Source organism: Aquarana catesbeiana, linkage group LG08, assembly GCF_042186555.1.
Source record: "Aquarana catesbeiana isolate 2022-GZ linkage group LG08, ASM4218655v1, whole genome shotgun sequence".
NCBI classification, from domain to species: domain Eukaryota; kingdom Metazoa; phylum Chordata; class Amphibia; order Anura; family Ranidae; genus Aquarana; species Aquarana catesbeiana.
The window spans coordinates 130,773,360-130,799,380 of NC_133331.1; the positions used below are offsets into that span (position 1 = coordinate 130,773,360).

Sequence of the window (26,021 nt, forward strand, 5' to 3'; positions counted from 1 at the left end):
GAATCAGAGGGAAGGGGGGAAAGGCATAGCACAGTTGGTAATGCCATGGATGTGTGAGCATCTATGCCTATGGCTTGGTCTTCTCAGTGAAGAGAAAAGAAGTTCTGAACTTTGAGTTCTGTTGGCTGGCGAACAGGTCTACTTGGGGTTGCCCCCTTGTTCTAGAGATTAAGAAGACTTGATTCAGACTCCACTCTGCTTCCACCACCCTCCTCCTGCTGAGTAGGTCTGCTAGCAGATTCTGAGAACCGTTTAAGTGAATTGCCGACAGAGGCCACATTCTGTTCTGCCCAGGAAAGTAGTTGACTCACTAGTTCCATAAGTCCTCTGCTCCTGGTTCCTCCCTGCTTGAGCACGTATGCTACAGTGGTCATATGGTCCGAAAGGACCTGAACGTGATGTCCCTTCACTGCTTGTTGAAAAGCTAGAAGACCGAGATGGCTTTTAGTTCCCGCCAGTTTGATGATCTTTGGGCTTCTGTCTTGGACCAAGTCCCCTGAGACGTTAGACCCTCCAGGTGGGCTCCCCAACCCCAGGAACTTGTGTCTGTTAAACGCTTGTCTAGTGGAAAGACCCAGAAAAGACCTTTCGTCAGGTTGGCTGAGTCCCTCCACCACCAGAGTGCTCGTTTTACCTTTGAGGCAAGTCTGATCTGCTCTTCCAGTTAAACCTGATGCGACCATGTCTAAGATGTTCAACTGGAGTGGTCTGGAATGAAATCTGGCCCACTGTACGGCTGGGATCGAAGCCATGAGAAGTCCTAATACTGCCACGGCCGATCGGACTGAGATTGAGATATTCGTTTGAATTGGTTTTACTGCAGAAAAAAAAATTCTCCAACTTCGCCTGTGGTAAGAAAACTTTCTGGAGCACCAAATTTATTGTATAACCCAGAAACATAATTTCTTGACTTGGTTCTAGATTTGATTTCTCCAGGTTGAGGAGCCACCCTAGGTCCCTGAGGTGTATCTGTGATATCTGAAGATTCGCCACCACTTGCTCCCTGGAGTCCGCAAAGAACAGGTCGTCCAGATATGGAATGACGGAAACTCTTAACTTCAGAGGCTCCAGGGCTTCCACCATTATATTTGTGAAAATCCTGGGGGAAGATGAGTCCGAAAGGCAGAGCTTTGAACTGAAGATGCCAAACCGATGACCCCAGGTTAATGGCCAGTCAGAGGAAACGTTGGGAAGCCTGAGCAATCGGGACATGTAGGTAAGCATCCCTCAAATCTAGGGATGACATGAAGCAGTCTGGAGTCAACAGTTTTGTTATTGAATGGATTGTGTCCAAAACACGGGCTTCCACCCGCGTTTTTTTTATAACATACTTCAGAGACTCTTTGTCTTCAAAGGGGAACTGTCTCTTAAGGGTTTTGGAAAGGAAAGGGCCTCTTTCAGGGTCCTTCAATTCTTTCTTGACCGTATCCCTAAGAACTCTATGGACTGGGAACACTGTTTGGTGTCATCCAGACCTTTGTACATCTTATTGTGGACCGACAGCTGTACCTTCTCCTGGATGTCGAGGGTCGTGTAAATTGCTTTCAAAAGGTCGTCCACTTCCTCTAAAGACAGTTTGTACCTAGAGCCTCGGCTATCATCTTCCTCTTCATCGTCTGAATCTGAGGGAGGGAAGAGTACTTGCACCCTCGTCCTCGGAGTCTACAACCTCTACGGGCCTAGGAGGTAGAAGCCCTGGGACTAGATGGTGGTTGCTGAGTTTCAACTTGGCCTGCTGGACTCTGGACCAGCAATGATTTGACTGAACTCAGAGTTTGTGAGCTCACGTACTGAGGAAAACAAGTCTTTATATTGCTGGGATGTTTCCTCTTTGATAAGATCCTTAATGCAGGATCTGCACATAGCCTTTTGCCAAGAGCCTGAGAGGATTCTTGCATGAAGGGCATTTCCGCTGGCTTGGTGGGTTCAGATGTTTTGTTTTCCCTACTACTTTTTCCTGAAAAGAGATTAATGGCGTTTCACTAAAAATGCTAAAACTTTCCTGCCCTTTAGGGCTTTAAGAAAACACAGACCACCACCAGTAATAAAAAAAGTGAGATGCCCCTTGGTGTTGAAACAAATATAGCAAACCTCCTCCATCAAACTGCAGGGTACAAGAAAAGTAAGAAAAGTCACCTCTGACCCTGTAGTAACAGGCTCCCGCAGGGAGGGACATAATATAATAGTCACAGCATAAGCCCATAAGAAGAACAAAAGCACCACTGTGCCCCTCTTACCTGGAGTGCCTGTTTCCACTCTTGCTGACGGTCTCATCTATTTTAGCAGAGAGGACAGCGGGGATGAGAAAATTTTCTCCGTTTTTAAATCTTCCCGGCGTCAGCGTCATCAGGGATGGCCGGGAGTGGAAGCACCAGTCGATAGACCTGCCCCCTTGGCCTCTGCGTTCCAGGCGACTGGAACCACTTGTCACCCACACAGGAAGCCGTGTCACTGGACGTGACGTCAGCCGCCCGCCAGGACCTGAAACCACACAATGCGGAATATACCGCCGAACAGCGGCGAGCCACCTGGCTACCTGAGCCATCCTCGGTTCCAGGCACACCGACGCCTCAACCTCCTGCTGGCCATTTGCTCCACTGAGCTGGGAGAGACTGGGTACTCAGAACACCCCCTGCTGGTACCGGGAGGGTGCTGGGATGGTCACTGCACTCCAGGCAGAAAAACACCAGAGGTAAGGCCTTTCCCCTCCAGCCTGGAGGGAGTGCAGCCCCCCTGGTTCCAGCATGCACTTCCACCATTAGCGGAGGAAACACAATAACTGAGGCCATGGTGGAAGAGGAGGGATTTAAAAGCTGCACGTGTTTCCTGGAAAATGAGCGGAGGTGAGCTCTCTCCAAGGTTGTCCTGAAAGGCGATTGGAGAAATAATGGGATTTTTTTATACTTACCATAAAATCCCTTTTTCTGAAGTTCATTGACGGACACAGCACTCTAATCTTGACTTTAGGGTTATATTGCCACCTTTAGGAGAGGATTAGGCAGAACATAGCAAAAAAAGCAAAAACACAGCACCGCCCAGAGGGCGGTCCTACTGGCTATAACCCCTCACTCTGCTCCCAGCAGCTCAGTTCGTCAAAAAGCAGTACAAACATAAATAGGAGGGGTGGGTGCTGTGTCCGTCAATTAACTTTAGAGGAAGGGATTTTACGGCAAGTATAAAAAAAAAAAAAAAAAATCCCATTTTCTCTTTCATTCATTGACAGACACAGCACTCTAATTTTGACCTTAGGGACGCCCCTAAGCAGTGCCAAAAACAAGGGGTGGGAACACAGAAAATAAACTCCACCCACAACAAAAAACTCCTTAACAGAGGAGCCGCAACCTCAGACAGTCGCCCTCAAAACCTTGCGGCCGAAGCATGCATCCGAAGATGCGCCCACATCGACCTTGTAGAATTTGGTGAAAGTGAACCGAAGACCAGTTAGCCGCCTTACAAACCTGAAAAATGGACGCTTGATGCAATAAGGCCCAGCAAGCACCAAATTGCCCTGGTAGAATGCGCAGTGACGGGAAAAGGAGGCATCCGCCCCCTTATGGCATAAGCCTGAACAGTCTGATCCACCGAGAAATGGTGGCTGCAGAGACCGCCAGGCCCTTCTTTGGGCCAGCCACCGAGACAGAGTCGACCTCTGGAAGGGAGCCATAGCAGACAGGGCCCTGACCACATCCAGGGAATGTAAGGTGACCTCCTTGGGATGTGAAGGCCGAGGACATAAGGACGGAAGCACAATGTTCTCATTCAGATGAAAGGCAGAAACAACCTTTGGTAGAAAAGAAGACTGCAGACGCAGCACCGCCTTATCGTTGTGAAGAATCTAATAGGGAAACTTGCATGACAAGGCCGCCAACTCAGACCCGCCCTGCGGACGTAATGGCCACTAGAAAGCCTACTTTCTTTGAAAGCGTTAGTAAAGGAATCTCCCTAATGTTCTTGAACGGTGGTTTCTGAAGCACAGAGAGCACCAGATTCAGGTCCCACGGGGGGCAGCGGCAGGCGTACAGGAGGAACCACATGCCGAACCCCCTGAACAAACGTACGCACCAATGAGTGCGTCACCAGAGGCCGCTGAAAAAATACAGCCAAAGCTGATATCTGCCCCTTAATGGTGCTCAACATGAGCTTCTGGACCACCCCCTGCTGCAGAAACAGCAGGATCTTGGAAATAGAGTATGAACGTGGATGCCACCCCATCTCCTCACACAGAAAGATGTAGTCCTTCCAGGTGCGATGATAATTCTTCCTGAAGACTTCCGTGCCCTCAGCACAGTGGAAATCACCGAAGCCGACAGCCCTCGGTCCCTCAGCACCTGGCTTTCAACAGCCATGCTGTTAAAGCCAGCGACAGTAAAGCAGGGTGAAGACTTTGGACTTTTAGACAGAAGGCCCTCCTGCACCAGGAGCCGCCAAGGAACATCCACCACCATTTGTACTGTCTGCGTACCAAGGACATCAAGGCCAGTCTTGGGCAATCAGAATCACCGGAATCCCCTTGGCCTCCACTCTGCGCAGCAGATGAGGAAGTAGCCTGAGAGGCGGAAAGGAATAAATGAGCCGATAATGCCCCCATAGTGCTACCAACGCATCTGTCGCGTCCGCCCAGGGATCTCTTGACCTGGCCACAAACCTCTGTACCTTCCGGTTGAACAGAGAGGCCAGGAGATCCACATCCGGCATGCCCCACCATAGGCAAATGAGTCAAAACACTTCCGGATGCAGTGACCATTCCCGCTGGTCCAGCAACTGCCGACTTAGGTAGTCTGCCTGCCAGTTTTCTATGCCTGGAATGTACACGGCTGACAGGGCCGGCACACGCCACTCTGCCTACTGCAGGATGTGAGACCTCCAGCGCTGCTGCTGAGCTCCTTGTTCCTCCCTGATGATTGACATACGCCACTGCCGTGGCATTGTCAGACTGGATCCTGACCGGATGACCCTGCAGCCTCTGCGACCACGTGGAGAGGCATCGCCTGATCGCCCGTAGTTCCAGAACATTGATCGACAGGGATTCCGCCTGCGTCCAATGACCCTGAGCCGACTGGACGCCCAGAATCCCCCCCCAGCCCATCAGGCTGGCTTCCATCGTGATCACCGTCCAATGAAGAGGAAGGAACGATTTTCCGGACCAAAGGGCCGGGGACCTCAACCACTAGAGAAGTGAAGCCCTGACTAGACGACTCACCCAGATTTGGCAATCAAGGGATGTCGGAGATTTGTCCCATCTGGACAGAACCTCCTTCTGCAAGACCCGAGTGTGGAATTGAGAATACGGTACCGCCTCGAAAGTGGCTACCATGAGGCCCAGATTTTGCATGCAAAAATGCAGAGGCAACCACCAACGGGACATCAGTAACCGCACTGTGGAGTGGAGAGTCTGCAGCTTGCTTGAAGGAAGAAAGACTCTCGCCTTTGAGGAGTCCAGAATCAACCTCAAGTACTCCAGGCGCTGAGTTGGTAGCAGCACCGACTTCTGGAGATTGAACACCAAGCCAAACTCCTGAAGAGTCTGCATGGTAATCGCCAGATCCTCCCTCAGTTCTGAGGCAGAAGCTGCTCTCAGGAGGAGATCGTCCAGATAGCCCATGATCGCGATCCTTCGTTGTCTCAGCAACGCCAGAATCGGAGCCAACACCTTGGTGAAGACCCTTGGCGCCGTTGCTAAGCCAAAAGGAAGAACCACAAACTGATAGTTCACGTCTCCGACTGCAAATCGCAGGAACCTCTGATGCCTGACGCATATGGGAACATGCAAGTATGCGTCCTTGATGTCCAAGGACACCAGGAAATCCCCTTGATGCAGTGCAACGACCACGGAATGAATTGACTCCATCCTGAACCTCCAAACCTTCACTAAGCAATTGAGGGCATTGAGATCCAAGACCAGACGGACCCCTTCCTTCTTCTGGACTACAAAGATTGGAGTAGAATCCCTGAAACCTTTCCGACGTTGGTATAGGCACTATCACCCCACTGGAGTAGCAAGTCCTGTACTGCCCTCAACAGGGCCACCCGACGAGACAGAAGGAGATGAAGGTTGCAGGGAAGTCTCACACATGTGGTATCGCCGTACTCAGAAGGAGTAGCAGAATCGATTTTGGGGTGTCATTTTTGGTATGTACATGCTATGTGTTAGAAATATTGTATAAATGGACAACCTTGACTTTGTGCGGGGATATCTGAATGATGGGTGCAGCTATAGACATTCAGATATCAGCTTTTTCAGCCAGCAATTCACTACACCATAAGAACGATCATAGCGGCTGTTCCACTGCTTGATCGTTCTTATGGGAGGCGAGAGGGAACGTCCCCCCCTCCCGCCACCCTCCCGTGCTTCTACCGACTCACCGCTACGATCGAAGCCAGCATTTTTTTTTTTTTTTTTAAATTTCAGGCTTCCTAGCCTAGAGGTGAGATGTGGGATCTTATTGACCCCATATCTCACTGTAAAGAGGAACTGTCATGGGAGGGCGTGGCCGGATGTGATCAGGGCAGCACGCGTCTGAGGAGCTCCATATATCCTGATCTAATCCTTCGATTTAGAGTGAATTCCCCTGCTTTTAACTTTTACCAACATCTGGGGGAAGGTGAGCGGACTCCTATCATGCATTCCTCGGTGTCCAAAAAGGCACAGAAGAAGCTGCATGACCAGCGCCAGACACGCTCTGCAAAGGAGGCAGTGAGAGACTCCGCCCCCGCCATCTTGCCTGTAAGGGAGCCTGAACAGCGCGCCAAGCACAGGATGGCAAACATGGCGCCGACTGGGAGCCTGAAGGAGATGAACGCTGAGCAGGAGGCTGTGGAAGAACAAATGCTGGCGGTGGATGCGGAGGCAATAACCGGTCCGATCCTAGAAGCCATTAACCTAAGTCGGAGCTCATGGAGCGCATAGATCATTTATCATCCGAATGCACTTTGATAAGGCACGATCTGGACAAAATCAGGGGCAGGCTTACAACAGTGGAAGACAGAGTTTCAGGGCTGGAGGACACTTCTCACTCACAAGGCATACATCTAGCTGAACTCCGGGACCTGGTGAAGTCCCTACAACATAGGGCAGATGATGCTGAAGACCGCCAAAGGAGGAACAATATTAGGGTGGTGGGCCTGCCTGTAGGTGCTGAGGGGGAAAAGTCTACACACTTTGCTGAGGTCCTGTTTAAACAGCTGCTTTCCCTGGAGGATTTACCCCCCACGTATGTGGTAGAGAGCGCGCACAGGGTGCCCACAGGAAGAAGACCCCCTGGTGCCTATCCCAGACCTTTCCTGGTCCGATTCCTGAACTATAAAGACCGGGATATATAGTTACATAGTAGGTGAGGTTGAAAAAAGACAAGTCCATCAAGTCCAACCTATGTGTGTGATTATGTGTCAGTATTTCATTACATATCCCTGTATGTTGCGGTCATTCAGGTGATTATCTCAGTTTCTTGAAGCTCCCCGCTGAGAGCACCGCCTGTGGAAGGGAATTCCACATCCTTGCCGCTCTTACAGTAAAGAACCCTCTACGTAGTTTAAGGTTAAACCTCTTTTCTTCTAATTGTAATGAGTGGCCACGAGTTTTATTAAACTCTCTTCTGCGAAAAAGTTTTATCCCTATTGTGGGGTCACCAGTACAGTATTTGTAAATTAAAATCATATCCCCTCTCAAGCGTCTCTTCTCCAGAGAGAATAAGTTCAGAGCTCGCAACCTTTCCTCATAACCAAGATCCTCTAGACCCTTTATTAGCTTTGTTGCCCTTCTTTGTACTCGCTCCATTTCCAGTACATCCCCCTTGAGGACTGGTGCCCAGAACTGGACAGCATACTCCAGGTGCGGCCGGACCAGAGTCTTGTAGAGCGGGAGAATTATCGTTTTATCTCTGGAGTTGATCCCCTTTTAATGCATGCCAATATTCTGTTTGCTTTATTAGCAGCAGCTTGGCATTGCATGCCATTGCTGAGCCTACCATCTGCTAGGCCCCCCAGGTCCTTTTCCATCCTAGATTCCCCCAGAGGTTCTCCCCCCAGTGTATAGATTGCATTCATATTTTTGCCACCCAAATGCATTATTTTACATTTTTCTACATTAAACCTCATTTGCCATGTAGTCGCCCACCCCATTAATTTGTTCAGGTCTTTTTGCAAGATTTCCACATCCTGCGGAGAAGTTATTGCCCTGCTTAGCTTGGTATCGTCTGCAAATACAGAGATTGAACTGTTTATCCCATCCTCCAGATCGTTTATGAACAAATTAAATAGGATTGGTCCCAGCACAGAACCCTGGGGAACCCCACTACCCACCCCTGACCATTCTGAGTACTCCCGATTTATCACCACCCTCTGAACACGCCCTTGTAGCCAGTTTTCAAACCATGTAGTCACCATATGGTCCATGCCAACGCACCTTATTTTGTACAGTAAACGTTTATGGGGAACTGTGTCAAATGCTTTTGCAAAATCCAGATACACCACGTCTACGGGCCTTCCTTTATCTAGATGGCAACTCACCTCCTCATAGAAGGTTAATAGATTGGTTTGGCAAGAACGATTCTTTATGAATCCATGCTGATTACTGCTAATGATATCATTCTTATTACTAAAATCTTGTATATAGTCCCTTACCATCCCCTCCAAAAGTTTACATACTATTGATGTTAGGCTAACTGGTCTAATTCCCAGGGATGTTTTTTGGGCCCTTTTTAAATATTGGTGCTACATTGGCTTTTCTCCAATCAGCTGGTACCATTCCAGTCAATAGACGGTCTGTAAAAATTAGGAACAACGGTCTGGCAATCACCTGACTGAGTTCCCCAAGTACCCTCGGATGCAAGACATCTGGACCCGGTGATTTATTAATGTTAAGTTTCTCAAGTCTAATTTTAATTCCGTCCTCTTAACCATGTAGGTGCTTCCTGTGTTGTGTCATGAGGATAAACACTGCAGTTTTGGTTACTGAAGCCCCCCAATTCACTCGTGAATACTGAGGAGAAGAATAAATTCAATACCTTTGCCATCTCCCCATCCTTTGTAACCAGATGTCCTTCCTCATTCTTTATGGGGCCAATATGGTCTGTCCTCCCTTTTTTACTGTTTACATACTTAAAATTTCTTGGGATTTTTTTTGCTCTCCTCCGCTATGTGTCTTTCATGTTCTATCTTAGCCATCCTAATTGCACCCTTATATTTCTTATTGCATTCTTTATAAAGTCTGAATGCTGAGGATGATCCCTCAACCATGTATTTTTTGAAGGCCTTCTCCTTTGCTTTTATATGCATTTTTACATTGGAGTTAAGCCATCCAGGATTTTTGTTCGCTCTTTTAAATTTATTACCCAATGGGATACATTGGCTAATGCCCTTATTTAATATGCTCTTAAAGCAAACCCATCTCTCCTCCGTATTCTTTGTTCCTAATATTTTATCCCAATTTATGCCTTTTAGCAAGGTTTGTAGTTTAGGGAAGTTGGCTCTTTTGAAATTCAGTGTCTTTGTGTTCCCTTCATGTTTCCTATTTGTGTAATTTATACTGAAACTAATTGACCTGTTATCGCTGTTGCCTAAATTGCCCCGTATTTCCACATCTGTGATCAGGTCTGTATTGTTGGTAATCAGTAGATCCTGTAATGTTTTATTTCTAGTTGGTGCGTCTACCATCTGACCCATAAAATTGTCCTGCAAGACATTAAGGAACTGGCGAGCCTTAAATGAATGCGCGGTTCCCTCCGCCCAGTCTATGTCTGGATAATTAAAATCCCCCATTATGATAACACTTCCCATCCTTGCTGCTAATCCAATTTGTGATAGGAGATCCGTCTCCACTTCCTCCATCAGGTTAGGGGGCCTATAGCATACTCCCAGTATTATTTTCCCCTTAGCTTCATCCCTTTGGAGCTCTACCCATAAGGATTCCACCTCCTCCCTAGCTCCCTCAGTGATGTCATCTCTCACATTAACTTGTACATTATTCTTGATATATAGGCATACCCCTCCCCCTTTTTTACCCTCTCTATCCTTGCGGTATAGGGTATACCCTTGAATGTTTGCCAGCCAATCATGAGAGCTGTTGAACCAGGTCTCCGAAATTCCCACAAAATCCAAATCCTCCTTGTACAACAGTATCTCTAGTTCACCCATCTTGTCCGCCATGCTCCTGGCATTGGTGAACATGCCACATAGTTTAGACCGGTCGCATATTGTCCTCGTATTGGGCGTTTCAAGATTGCAACTAGGACTTGCTACTATACTCACCTTGTGTTTTTGTGCTTTGGTTAACCTACCACTGATGCCCCCAATACTACCCTCTGGAATATCTTCCGCGCTGGCTATCACTGTCTCTGGACCCTCCCCCCCATCGCCTAGTTTAAAAACCCCTCTAACTTTTTGGCCATCTTCATTCCCAGCAGATCTGCACCCTCCTCATTTAGGTGCAGTCCGTCCCTTCTATAGTACCGGTTACCGACTGAGAAGTCGGCCCAGTCCTCCAGGAACCCAAACCCCTCCTTACTACACCAGCTCTTCAGCCACTTGTTTACTTCCCTAATCTCCCTCTGTCTTTCTGGTGTGGCTCGATGTACCGGTAGTATTCCTGAGAACACTACCTTGGAGGTCCTTTTCCTCAATTTAGCACCTAAGTCCCTAAAATCGTTCTTTAGGACACTCCATCTGCCTCTGACTTTGTCATTGGTGCCAACGTGTACCATGACAGCCGGGTCTTCCCCAGCCCCTCCCAGTAATCTGTCCACAAGATCCGTGATGTGCCGAACCCGAGCGCCCGGTAGACAACATACTGTTCGGCGCTTCAGGTCTTGGTTACAGATTGCCCTCTCTGTCCTTCTAAGAAATGAGTCCCCTACCACCAGAATCTGTCTTTCCTTTCCCTTTGCTGCCCCCCACTCTCACTGGAGGAGTTCTTCCCCTGGCAGCTAGGAGACTCCCTCATCTCCAGCAGTGCTGGTCCCTGACTGGTTTCACCAATGTCACTCAATGGAGCGTACTTATTGGGATGCTCCAGTCCTGGATCGGCCTCTCTAGCACTTCCCCCTCTACCCCTCCTGACTGTCACCCATCTACTCTTTGCTAGTGCCTGCACCTCTTTGTCTCCACCCGCCTCTGTGCTGGCCCCTGCCGGCACCTGCCCTGTACGTTCCTGGCTCACCTTTAGTATGGAGGGACTTCTCAGTGCTGACAGTTGCTTCCCCAGATTCAGAACCTGGGCTTCCAGGGAAACAATGTGCTTACATTTTGCACAGCAGTATTCGCCCTGGATCGGATGATCAAGGAACGCATACATGCGGGAAAATGTACAAAGAGTCGCCTCTCCACACCCGCCGGGCATCGTACCTATTAAATATAGTGAGAATTTGGGGATTTTACCCTGTCCAAATTACCTAACAGCTAGCTTCCTGGCACTAATACGCAAGACAATACACAGATACTCACAGACCTACGTGCACTCGCAATACACAAGTATACAGTACACAATACACAAGTACTAACGATCCACACACACTACTCAGACAACACAGGTACTATGACCCCTGTTATAACCTCCTGTTTTAAACTCTGTTTTTTTTAACTCCCACTTATACCAGCTCCACTTACACAAAGTTCCACAGCCTCAGACTGAGCACGCTCAGACTGAGTCCTACAACCAGTTAAATAGGCACCTGTGAGCAATTAGCCCACCCCCCTAATTGATAGGCTGATGGAACCAGAGGAAAAAAAAAAAAAGCGACAGCAAAAGGCAAATTAAAAACTAAAAGGAAAAGCCCCAAAAATGCAACACAGCAAACAAACAGCAAGCAAGCAAACAAACAGCAAGCAAGCAAACAAACAGCAAGCAAGCAAACAAACAGCAAGCAAGCAAACAAACAGCAAGCAAGCAAACAAACAGCAAGCAAGCAAACAAACAGCAAGCAAGCAAACAAACAGCAAGCAAGCAAACAAACAGCAAGCAAGCAAACAAACAGCAAGCAAGCAAACAAACAGCAAGCAAGCAAACAAACAGCAAGCAAGCAAACAAACAGCAAGCAAGCAAACAAACAGCAAGCAAGCAAACAAACAGCAAGCAAGCAAACAAACAGCAAGCAAGCAAACAGCAAGCAAGCAAGCAAACAGCAAGCAAGCAAGCAAACAGCAAGCAAGCAAACAAACAGCAAGCAAGCAAACAGCAAAACAAACAAACAGCAAAACAAACAAACAGCAAAACAAACAAACAGCAAAACAAACAAACAGCAAAACAAACAAACAGCAAAACAAACAAACAGCAAAACAAACAGCAAACAAACAGCAAACAAACAGCAAACAAACAGCAAACAAACAGCAAACAAACAGCAAACAAACAGCAAACAAACAGCAAACAAACAGCAAACAAACAGCAAACAAACAGCAGATATGATCCTAGCAAAATCAAGAATCCAAGACTTGAAATATGAGAACACGCGCCTTATGTTGTTCCCGGATTTTTCAGCGGCCACACAGCAGAGACGCCGCTCTTTCAATGATGTACGCAGGAGACTTCGTGAAAAAGAGGTGCAATACAGTATGCTATAGCCGAGCAAACTACTAGTACAATATAAGGGCACAGTGAAGTTCTTTGAAAATCCTACGGAGGCCTGCGAATGGATAGATAAGGAACTGGCTTAAAGATTCTGGGACAGAAGATGGATCGAATGAGCAAGAAAGAAAATGCTATATTGCATACAGGTTGCACCTTTACTCAGGCCCTACAATGATTGATGTGGGCATTCGGTTGGCCAGTGGTTTGCTTTTGAATGACTATTACTGGGTCGGACATACGCATGCACAGATTTCTTTAATAGGTGACGTTAATGAATGGGCACAGGGTAAGAACAAATCCTAACCCTGGAAAATCCAGTGGATGCTATACAGACCCTGGGCAGGAATACATCACTTGGCATACTACTGCGTCAGATATCTGAACTGGACAACATCAGGGCGAAATTGTAATAGGAGCCATCACTTCAAGTTTTTTAATCGCATGGCCTCCAGTAAATGGCTGTCTGCACACATGGGTAGATCAACCAATGTCTCCTATTTCTCTGGATAGCATGCCGTAACGCATGGGAAAGAGGACTACCATTCCCCTGAAGTTAATGGGAGTTTAAAAGGTCAAAAGAGGAATTTCCGGTCCTGAGTCCTCTTACTCAGGAGTCTCTCTCCCCCTTTACAGAGATCTCCTCTATTTTTTATGGTGATATTTTTATTTTATTTTTGCAAATTACATAGCTACTCCGAAAACTCACTTTTTTGTTTTATGGAGCATACAGTAACAGAGACCAACACACAGGAACTCTGCCGAACACTGATTAATGCGGTTGGAACTCTCCATCAGGATTGGTTCGTGTTTTTGGGGAAAAGCTACATACCGGAACTTTTTTGTTTTTTGGTTTTTGTACTCTGGTTTACCCTTTTTTTTTTACAGGGAATTTTTTTTTGATGTTTCTGGTATAATAGCAGGGGGGAAATTCACTTGTCACAGCTCACAAAACTGAAGCTAACTTAACAACCTTTGATATAGAAAGTATACTAGAATGTACGGTGGTCAGGGAGAAGCTAGTCTCACCGGAATGCGGTAAGGCTAATCATTACAGAATTAATAATAATGGCGGATAAACTAAAAATGGTGTCTTGGAATGTCAGAGGCATGAACAATACATTTAAAAGGGCCTCGGTATTCCAATACCTGAAACAGTCTAAACCACACAATTCTTTTACAGGAAACGCACTTGGATGGCAACAGGGTAATGTCCCTGCGCAAACCGTGGATACAGAGGGCTTTACACTCCACGTATTCTACCTTTGCCAGAGGAGTGTCCATTTTAATAAGTAAATTGGTCCCGTGCACTATACATAGGGTCATTACTGATCCAGGGGGAAGGTTTGTGGCGGTTGTTATAACTGTATATCATTGTCAAATCCTGCTGGTAAATGTCTACATACACCCTCCATTTCAAGGCCAACTATTATTTGATATGCTAACTAACCTAGCCCAATATTTACATCTGCCTGCCCTTTTTTTGGGAGATTTCAACGCAATTCTAGATGCGGCCTTGGACTCTTCTAACTTAAGCAGAGGGAGCTCGGCTGAATTGAACGGATGAGCTTCCGTGGCTGGGTTGGTTGAGCTTTGGAGATGGAAACATCCAAATGTAAAGGAGTACTCCCATATATCATTGTCACATGGGTCATCGGCCAGAATTGACCTAGCTTTTGGCAACGCTCGAACTTTACAATATATAATAGATGTTGAATATATGGCAGGAGGTCTGTCAGATCATAATCCCCTATCGCTAACTATCTTTTGCAACAGGTCAGACAAAGGGAGGTTGGCGACTTTCGCCCAGTTGGTTACAACATGAACAAGTTGAAACTCAGCTGGCGGAAACGATAAAAACATATTGGTCTATCAATACTGACTCATCAGAGCCACCAGTAGTTTGGGACGCCTTTAAGGCGGTAGTAAGAGGGGAATGCATTTCAGCCATAAAGACAGCAAGAGTAAATGATAATGAAATACTAAATACCTTGAAACAGAGGGGGAATGTGCGAAAAAACAGGCGGAAGCCCCCACAAAGGCCGCATATGAGGCTCATCTGGAGGCGAGGAGGGAGTTGTCACTGCATATTAAAGGGCTGACACGAACAGAATTAAATAGAAATTCACACAATATATTCGCAGAAGGCAACAAGAACGGGAAACTCTTAGCAATGCTAGTGGCAGATTATCACCCAGTGGCACACATACCAGCTATAAGAGACAAGGGGGCACACTGGTCACTGACCCGTCTTTGATTATGAAGGAATTCATTGATTTCTTTTCTACATTATATACCCCAATTCCACAAAATGATACAGCAGAGCTACATTCGTTACTATCTAAACTGAATATACCAAGACTAACTATAGAAGACTAATACATTAGACGCTAAAATAACAGTTAAAGAGGTACAGAATGCAATTTTTGCCTTCCCCCCAACAAGGCTCCAGGCCCTGATGGCTTCCCAGCTGACTTTTACAAGGCGCATGTGGATCAACTGGCCGAGAGATTTAACTGGCTATTAGAACATAGTATTGAAAGTTCTTCCCTACCAGCTTCCATGCTTGAGGCCTATATGATCCTCTTGCCCAAACCAGGGAAAGACCCGACAGTGTGCCTCGTACCGCCCCATAGCATTACTAAACACAGACCTTAAAATTCTAACCAAAATACTGGCAACCAGATTAACTCTAGTCATTCAAACGGTGGTAAATATAGATCAGACCGGGTTCATGCCAGGAAAATCAACTGATACTAACCTAGGAAGACTTTTCACTCACATACAACTTCCACGGACAGATACAGATACCAGAAAAGTAGTATCAATAGATATAGAAAAAGCTTTTGACACAGTTGATTGGGTGTTTATGTCCAAGGTATTAGAGGCAATGGGTTTTGGGGCGCAATTTAGAAGATGGATCTCCATGTTGTATAGAAACCCCAAGGTGGCTATCAGAATGGGATCGAGGATTTCTGGTTTCTTTGAGGTGGGCAGGGGCACAAGACAGGGGTGCCCGTTGTCCCCTTTCTTGTTTGCCCTGGTTATGGAGCCCCTGGCCATCGCATTGAGAACCTCTGGAGAAGTGCAGGCAATCAAAGTAGGTACAATTCATGAAACACTAGCTTTATACGCAGATGACATGCTCCTGTTTCTAAGTGACCCTGATGCCTAGCTAAAGGCAGTACTGAAGATTCTAAATGAATTTGGGAAGTTCTCTGGGTTGAAAGTAAATTGGAGCAAGTCGTCCATACTACCTCTAGACGCTAAAGCTAGGGAAAAAGCGAACTCAGGGGTGCCTCTGCAATGGGTAACATCACTCAAGTACCTTGGGGTGAAAATTACGGCAAATATAAAGGAATATATCCCTTTGAATCTACTTCCCCTGTTGACCCTTCTCAGGCAAAAAGAGCTTTCTTGGAGCAAACTACCCCTTTCGCTCATAGGTAGAATCATCCTGCCTAAGATGCAGTTCCTACCGGTACTACTATACTTCATGCGCCACTCCCCAGTTTGGATACCCAAAACATATTTCAAACAAATTGAAGGAATTATTGGTTCTTTCCTTTGGGCCCCCAAGCCCCTTAGGATAGGAATCAAAGTATTACAAGAACCTTGTAATCAGGGAGGAATGGCGCTACCAGACTGGCACAAATACTATCTGGCATGCCAGATGGTGTTTGCCCGGAGATAGTTAATATCAGATGATGGATACTCTGCCACAGTATTAGAAGCGGCACATTTGGGAGCCTATGAAAGCCTGCGTTTGGCACTGTTTCGAGGTATCAAATCTGATCGGCCTTTGACTACAACTATGAAAGCTACTATTAAGGCCTGGGAATTGGCGGTAAGGTTGGCATCCCCTAGCTATGGGGGACTTTCCCCATCGACCCCAATTAGGATGAATCACACTCTACCTCACTTTTATAACTTACCAGATCCAGGGGTTTGGGCGGTTAAGGGCGTAAAAACACTCAAAGATATCACGACATTTGGGGATCTTATGACCTTCTCTCAATTACAGTCAAGACATGAGCTGCCCAACTCATATTTATTTAGTTTCTTCCAGATTAGACACGCATTTCAAAATCAGTTTGGAGAGTTGAGGGTGGAATCCCTGCCATCCACTCTTGAATCCCTATTGTCAAAGGGCCTGAGCAAGGTCCTCTCGGTGACGTACAAAGAATTTTTTAATCAACGCCAAAAGCATTCACAAAATGTCGAACCAAATGGGAAATGGAGGTTCCCGAACTACAGGGGGAGGATTGGGATGACCTTTGGAAACAACCGTTCCGACATCTGGTATCAGCCAGAGACAGATTAATACAATTCAAGTTTTTACATAGAAGTTACTATACACCAGCCAGACTAGCCAAGATCTATGGTAGTGCATCAGCGGAATGTTGGAGGTGCTCTGCATCTCCAGCTGATGCTGAGCATATTTTTTGGCTATGTTCACATGTACAAAGTTTTTGGAAAGAGATTACAACATGCATATCAGACCTCATATCGGTACCTATACCAATGACAATTAGGGTATGCCTATTGGGACTGGTGGATGAGGTGGTTCCAAAACGAGCCATGAGAACGTTACTCACTATTTTATTGTTTTACGGGAAAAAGGCCATTCTGCTTAAATGGAAAAATGCCAAAGCACCTGACAAACTTTTGGAAAAATCTGGTGAACTCAATGCTACCCCACTATAAATATACATATGAAGCAAGGGGATGTAACAAAAAATTTGATAAAGTATGGAAAGTATGGTATGAGTCAGCTACCACGGTGGGTTAAATATGGTTGACATAGTTGCCAGTAGGATCAAATAAATTGTAATGCGAACAATATGAGAGTGTAAGACACAACACAGTATGATAAGGGACAGACTTATTAGTATGAACGATAATATAGATTATTAATCTTATAACCCTCATTCTACGATCACCAAATACATGGTTTTGTAAGCAAAGGAGGAAGATTTGGTGCATAAGGCTTATGATATACGATGATATGTGAGCTGTGACAAGGAGGGTGGGGGGGGGTGGGGGAGTAGAGTAGGGGGAAGTTTGCACAGGCCCTGCGTGGCCAGATGTTGTTCTGGGAATGTGCTAGGTTGGCAGATTCTCAGTGTATGTATGCAATTTAAAATTTTCAATTAAAAAAAAAAAAAAAAGAAGGAGGACCTGTCATGCCATATTCCTATTACAAGAGATGTTTACATACCTTGTAAAAGGAATAGAAAAGTGATCAAAATTTTGGGGGGAAAAAAGCGTCAAACTAAAATAAAGTAAAATGAACAATAAAAAAAAATAAAAAATTTAAAGTGCCCCTGTCCCCGTGTGCTCGCATGCAGAAGTGAACGCATACGCAAGTCCCACCCAGATATGAAAACTGTGTTCAAACCACACATGTGAGGTATCGCTGTGATCGGTAGAGCGAGAGCAATAATTTTGGCCCTAGACCTCCTCTAACTCAAAACATGTAACCAGTAAAAAATTTTAAAGCGTCGCCTATGGGGATTTTTAAGTAGCGAAGTCTGGAGCCATTCCACAAACGTGCGCAATTTTGAAAGGTGACATGTTGGGTATCTATTTACTCGGTGTAACTTCATCTTTCACATTATGCAAAAACATTGGGCTAACTTTACTGTTTTGGTTTTTTTAACCACTTGACCACTGGGCACTTAAACCCCCTTCCTAACCAGACCAATTTTCAGCTTTTGGTGCTCTCACATTTTGAATGACAATTACTCAGTCATGCAACACTGTATCTATATGAAATTTTTGTCCTTTTTTTCACACAAATGGAGCTTTCTTTTGGTGGTATTTAATCACCGCTGGGTTCTTTATTTTTTGCGCCGTAAAAGAAAAAAGACCGAAAAATCTGTAAAAAAATACATTTTTCTTTATTTCTGTTATAATATTTTGCAAATTAGTAATTTTTCTTCATATATATTTTGGCCAAAATTTATACCGCTACATATCTTTGGTAAAATTAACCCAAATCGGTGGATATTATTTGGTCTTTGTGAAAGTTATAGAGTCCAAAAGCTATGGTGCGAATATCTGAAAATTGATCACACCTGAAGTACTGACGGCCTATCTAATTTCTTGAGACCCTAACATTCCAGAAAAGTACAAATACCCCCCAAATTACCCCTTTTTGGAAAGAAGACATTCCAAGGTATTTAGAAAGATGCATGGTGAGTTTTTTGAAGTTGTCATTTTTTCCCACAATTCTTTGCAAAATCAAGGTTTTTTTTTTTACTTTTTTTTCCCACAAAATTGTCATATTAGCAGGTTATTTCTCACACACCGCATATGCATACCACAAATTACACCCCAAAACACATTTTGCTATTACTCCCGAGTACGGCAATACCACATGTGTGAGACTTTTACACAGCATGGCCACATACAGAGGCCCAACATGCAGGGAGCACCTTCAGGCGTTCTGGAGCACCCAGGCCAATTCTGACATTTCTCTCCTACATGTAAAAATCATCATTTATTAGCTAGAAAATTACATAGAACCCCAAAACATTATATATGTTTTTTTAGCAAAGACCCTAGAGAATACAATGGCGGTCGTTGCAACTTTTTATCTCGCACGGTATTTGCGCAGCAATTTTTTAAACGCGTTTTTTTTGGAAAAAAAACTGTTTTGTGCTTTACAAAAACCAAAACAGTAAAGTTAGCCTAATGTTTTTGCATAATGTGAAAGATGAAGTTACGCCGAGTAAATAGATACCCAACATGTCACCTTTCAAAATTGCACGCGCTTGTGGAATGGCGCCAAACTTTGCTACTCAAAAATCCCCATAGGCGACGCTTTAAAATTTTTTACTGGTTACATGTTTTGAGTTACAGAGGAGGTCTAGGGCCAAAATTATTGCTCTCGCTCTACCGATCGCAGCGATACCTCACATGTGTGGTTTGAACACCGTTTTCATTTGTGGGCGGGACTTACATATGCGTTCGCTTCTGCATGCGAGCACACAGGGACAGGGGCGCTTTAAAAAAAAATTTTTTTTTTTTATTGTTCATTTTACTTTATTTTAGTTTGATGCTTTTTTCCAAAAAAAAAAATTTTTGACCACTTTTATTCCTATTACAAGGAATATAAACATCCTTGTAATAGGAATATGGCATGACAGGTCCTCTTTACAGTGAGATATGGGGTCAATAAGACCCCACATCTCACCTCTAGGCTGGGAAGCCTGAAATTTAAAAAAAAAAAAAAAAAAAAAAAAAAAAACGATCCTGGCTTCGATCGTAGCGGTGAGTCGGTAGAAGCGTGGGGGGGGGGGGGATCCCCTCTCGCCTCCCGTAAGAACGATCAAGCAGTGGAACAGCCGCTATGATCATTCCTATGGTGTAGGGAATCGCCGGCTGAAAAAGCGGATATCTGAAAGATGCCTGTAGCTGCACCCATCATTCAGATATCCCCGCACAAAGTCAAGGACATTGTATGACGGCCGGCGGGCGGGAAGTGGTTAAAACGCTTTTTTTTTTTAACACAAAGTTGTCCATTTATACAATATTTCTACCACATAACATGTACATACCAAAAATGACACCCCAAAAGAAGATTCTCCTGCTCCTCCTGAGTACGGCGATACCACATGTGTGAGACTTCCACAGCCTGGCCACATACAGAGGGCGAGTACAGCTGAGCATGGCTCAGCATGGCAGGGTATGGCGGGGGCATGGCAGAGTATGGCGGGGGCATGGCAGAGTATGGCGGGGGCATGGCAGAGTATGGCGGGGGCATGGCAGAGTATGGCACAGCATTGGAGAGTATTGTGGGGGTATTGCAGAGTATTGCACAGCACTGCAGAGTATTGCACAGCACTGCAGAGTATTGTGGGGGCATTGCAGAGTATTGCACAGCACTGCAGAGTATTGCACAGCACTGCAGAGTATTGTGGGGGCATTGCAGAGTATTGTGGGGGCATTGCAGAGTATTGCACAGCATTGCAGAGTATTGTGGGGGTATTGCAGAGTATTGCACAGCATTGCAGAGTATTGCACAGCATTGCAGAGTAGTGAGGGATGGCTGAGCATGGATGGATGGATGGCTGGATGTCTCTGTGCAGCGCTGTGGGCACTACACATCCAGCCCACAGCGCTGCAGACATCCATCCCCCTCCCCGCTCACTGTGTACCGATCAGCACACAGGAGGGGAGGAGAGGAACCGGCGTCATCAGATGACGCCGGTCTGTTTACATGTGATCGCGCCGTCATTTGACGGTGCAATCACATGGTAAACGGCCGCGATCAGCGGCCATTTACCAGAGGACCCGGCGGTCACGGATGTGTTCGGGTGCGCGCCCCAGGGGGCGCGCGAGAGGGGAATTCCGGGAGGACGTCATATGACGTCCTCCCAGAGTTATCCAACCGCCCTGCAGCCGTCATTCGGCTATGGGCCAGTTGGTAAGTGGTTAAAGCACAAAACTGTTTTCTTTCCAAAAAACGCGTTTGAAAAGTTGCCGTGCAAGATAAAAAGTTGCAATGACTGCCATTGTATTCTCTAGGGTCTTTGCTAAAAAGCATATATAATGTTTTGGGTTTTTTGTAATTTTCAGCAAATAAAAGAGGATTTTTCATGTAGGAGAGAAATGTCAGAATTGGCCTGGGTGCTCCAGAACGCCTGAAGGTGCTCCGTGCATGTTTGGTCTCTGTATGTGGGCGTGCTGTGTAAAATTCTCACACATGTGGTATCGCCATACTCGGGAGTAATAGCAGAATGTGTTTTGGGGTGTAATTTGTGGTATGCATATGCTGTGTGTGAGAAATAACCTGCTAATATGACAATTTTGTGAAAAAAAAAAAAAAAAAGAACAAACTTGATTTTGCAAAGAATTGTGAGAAAAAAAATGACAACTTCAAAAAACTCACCATGCATCTTTCTAAATACCTTGGAATGTCTTCTTTCCAAAAAGGGGTCATTTGGGGGGTATTTGTACTTTTCTGGCATGTTAGGGTCTCAAGAAATTAGATATTAGAAGAACCTTGTGATCAGGGAGGAATGGTGCTACCCAACTGGCACAAATACTATCTGGCAGGCCAGATGGTGTTTGCCCGGAGATAGTTAATATCAGATGATGGGGACTCTGCCACAGTATTAGAAGCGGCACATTTGGGAGCCTATGAAAGACTGCGTTTGACGCTGTTTCGAGGTATCAAATCTGATCTGCCTTTGACTACAACTATGAAAGCTACTATTAAGGCCTGGGAAGCCCTAGCTATGGGGGACTTTCCCCATCGACCCCAATTTGGATGAATCACAATCTACCTCACTTTTATAACTTACCAGATCCAGGGGTTTGGGCGGTTAAGGGCGTAAAAACACTCAAAGATATCACGACATTTGGGGATCTTATGACCTTCTCTCAATTACAGTCAAGACATGAGCTGCCCAACTCATATTTATTTAGTTTCTTCCAGATTAGACACGCATTTCAAAATCAATTTGGAGAGTCGAGGGTGGAATCCCTGCCATCCACTCTTGAATCCCTAATGTCAGCAGAGGGCCTGAGCAAGGTCCTCTCGGTGACGTACAAAGAATTTTTTAAATCAACGCCAAAAGCATTCACGAAAATGTCGAACCAAATGGGAAATGGAGGTTCCTGAACTACAGGGGGAGGATTGGGATGACTTTTGGAATCAACCGTTCCGACATCTGGTATCAGCCAGAGACAGATTAATACAATTCAAGTTTTTACATAGAAGTTACTATACACCAGCCAGACTAGCCAAGATCTATGGTAGTGCATCAGCGGAATGTTGGAGGTGCTCTGCATCTCCAGCTGATGCTGAGCATATTTTTTGGCTATGTTCACATGTACAAAGTTTTTGGAAAGAGATTACAACATGCATATCAGACCTCATATCGGTACCTATACCAATGACAATTAGGGTATGCCTATTGGGACTGGTGGATGAGGTGGTTCCAAAACGAGCCATGAGAACGTTACTCACTATTTTATTGTTTTACGGGAAAAAGGCCATTCTGCTTAAATGGAAAAATGCCAAAGCACCTGACAAACTTTTGGAAAAATCTGGTGAATTCAATGCTACCCCACTATAAATATACATATGAAGCAAGGGGATGTAACAAAAAATTTGATAAAGTATGGAAAGTATGGTATGAGTCAGCTACCACGGTGGGTTAAATATGGTTGACATAGTTGCCAGTAGGATCAAATAAATTGTAATGCGAACAATATGAGAGTGTAAGACACAACACAGTATGATAAGGGACAGACTTATTAGTATGAAGGATAATATAGATTATTAATCTTATAACCCTCATTCTACGATCACCAAATACATGGTTTTGTAAGCAAAGGAGGAAGATTTGGTGCATAAGGCTTATGATATACGATATGTGAGCTGTGACAAGGAGGGTGGGGGGAAGTTTGCACAGGCCCTGCGTGGCCAGATGTTGTTCTGGGAATGTGCTACGTTGGAAGATTCTCAGTGTATGTATGCAATTTAAAATTTTTTTTTTTTTAATTGAAAAAGGAGGACCTGTCATGCCATACTCCTATTACAAGGGATGTTTACGTTCCTTGTAAAAGGAATAAAAAAGTGATCAAAAAAAATTTTGGGGGGAAAAAAGCGTCAAACTAAAATAAAGTAAAATGAACAATAAAAAAAAATAAAAATAAAAAATTTAAAGTGCCCCTGTCCCCGTGTGCTCGCATGCAGAAGTGAACGCATACGCAAGTCCCACCCAGATATGAAAACTGTGTTCAAACCACACATGTGAGGTATCGCTGTGATCGGTAGAGCGAGAGCAATAATTTTGGCCCTAGACCTCCTCTAACTCAAAACATGTAACCAGTAAAAAATTTTAAAGCGTCGCCTATGGGGATTTTTAAGTAGCGAAGTTTGGAGCCATTCCACAAACGTGCGCAATTTTGAAAGGTGACATGTTGGGTATCTATTTACTCGGTGTAACTTCATCTTTCACATTATGCAAAAACATTGGGCTAACTTTACTGGTTTTGTTTTTTTTAAAGCACAAAACTTTTTTTTCCAAAAAAAACGCGTTTGAAAAGATGCCGTGCAAGATAAAAAGTTGCCATTGTATTCTCTAGGGTCTTTGCTAAAAAAACATATATAATGTTTTGGGTTTTTTGTAATTTTCAGCAAATAAATGATGATTTTTCATGTAGGAGAGAAATGTCAGAATTGGCCTGGGTGCTCCAGAACGCCTGAAGGTGCTCCGTGCATGTTTGGTCTCTGTATGTGGCCGCGCTGTGTAAAATTCTCACACATGTGGTATCGCCATACTCGGGAGTAATAGCAGAATGTGTTTTGGGGTGTAATTTGTGGTATGCATATGCTGTGTGTGAGAAATAACCTGCTAATATGACAATTTTGTGAAAAAAAAAAAAAAAAAAAAAAAAAAAAACAAACTTGATTGTGCAAAGAATTGTGAGAAAAAAATGACAACTTCAAAAAACTCACCATGCATCTTTCTAAATACCTCGGAATGTCTTCTTTCCAAAAAGGGGTCATTTGGGGGGTATTTGTACTTTTCTGGAATGTTAGGGTCTCAAGAAATTAGATAGGCCGTCAGTACTTCAGGTGTCATCAATTTACAGATATTGGCACCATAGCTTTTGGACTTTAACTTTCACAAAGACCAAATAATATCCACCAATTTGGGTTATTTTTACCAAAGATAAGTAGCGGTATAAATTGAAGAAAAATTACTAATTTGCAAAATTTTATAACAGAAACAAAGAAAAATGCATTTTTTCAGTCTTTTTTCGTTTATAGAGCAAAAAATAAAGAACCCAGCAGTGATTAAATACCACCAAAAGAAAGCTCTGTTTGTGTGGAAAAATAAAAGGACAAAAATTTCATATAGATACAGTGTTGCATGAATGAGTAATTGTCATTCAAAAATGTGAGAGCACCGAAAGCTGAAAATTGGTCTGGTTATTAAGGGGGATTAAGTACCCAGTGGTCAAGTGGTTAAAATTTGCACTTTTGATTTTTCACGGTCGCGTCCCATAGACTTTAACGGTGTTCAAATGGTAACACAAACTTTCGGTGCGTTCGCATGTTCTGCCACGAACCAAACCCGGGGGTGTTCTGCTTATCCCTACTCAAAATAGTATAATTAAAATCAATATAAATGCAGGGGTGCCAAAAATTGTCAATGGTAGCCAAAAACGAAAATAGTGGGAGAAGACAAAAGAGAAGAGATTACTGAAATCATCAATAGAGGTCTAAAAACCAAATTACAAAGTCAGGTAAGGTGCCATGAAGACCAGGATAAAAATCCCCATAACACCCACCCAAACAGTTTGAATACAAAATCCTATATCAGGGTGCAATAATTTGGGTGTCAGCAAAATGATTGAAGCCTGCTATTTATGTAGGTAAAGCCACCTGAAAGGCAAGAAAAAGTATAACGATATGGGTAATAACTACATACCACAACACAATCGTAAGGCACCCCTGCAGTCCAGCAGAATTGAAGTTGGGCTGGCTGGTTTTATAGGCTCCCCATCCAATCGGCGTCCACGTCACCGATCGGGAGCCATCGGCATACAATTCCCATGATGCCGTGCGGGATGCAGATCGCGTTGTTAGAGGAAAGCTGCCAAGGACCAATGGGGCCATCGTCCTGGCTAGACACACCTAGCAAACGGGCTGCTGTGGTAAGCCCTGTGATCGAGCATGGAATAGGGGAACCAGTGCAAGAACAGAGGCCAGAAAGCGGACTAGTACTCATAAAGAGATATAGCCCTTGGGTGTCCATACAGCTAATGGCGGCATAGGTACTGGGTTAGACCAGGGGGATCCGTGGCGCCAAGAGCAGTGGGGAACAGAGGAGAAGCCCCCAAAAGGTGGAGACAATTGTGGAATGCGGAGGGGGCCGATGGGGAACCACGCGATCCACACACGCTGGATAGCCCAGGGACCCACCTCCCCCTCACTCCCACATCCAAAAGCCATGGCATACAATCTGACATATACCTTTTTGTCAATATTTTGTATGGCCACAATTATTTTCCAGCACTGCCTTCACCCTTTTTTGCACTGAGTTCACAGGTTGCCACTGTCATGGAGCTGGTGGATGTGAGAGACCTTGCGCTCCTCCACCTTCCGTTTGAGGATGCCCCACAGATGCTCAATAGGGTTTAGGTCTGGAGACATGCTTGGCCAGTCCACCACCTTTACCCTCAGCTTCTTTAGCAAGGCAGTGGTCATCTTGGAGGTGTGTTTGGGGTCGTTATCATGTGATCGGGAGCTATGATCAGTGAAGTGCCGTTCTTAGCCCAGCCCCCTAACAGTTAGAAACACTCCCCAGGACAAACTTAACCCCTCCCTGGCCCCCTAGTGGTTAACCCCTTCACTGCCAGTGTCATTTTTACAGTAATCAGTGCAATTATATAGCACTGATCGCTGTAAAAATGACAATGGTCCCAAAAGTGTCCGATG

The 26,021-nt window shown here is 45.0% G+C and overlaps 1 protein-coding gene across 2 annotated transcripts in view; it reads right to left on the bottom strand.

Moving 5' to 3' along the window:
- The window catches only part of LOC141106041 (intelectin-1-like), a 162,656-nt gene extending 137,493 nt beyond the window's left edge, over positions 1–25,163 (bottom strand). Inside the window, exon 1 of one of the 2 annotated variants that reach the window (XM_073596396.1) lies at positions 25,012–25,163. The gene's annotated coding sequence lies outside the window, so the exon portion shown is untranslated. The remainder of the gene's footprint in view (positions 1–25,011) is intronic. The other variant, XM_073596395.1, reaches the window with a different exon arrangement.
- Positions 25,164–26,021: the final 858 nt, after the last annotated feature.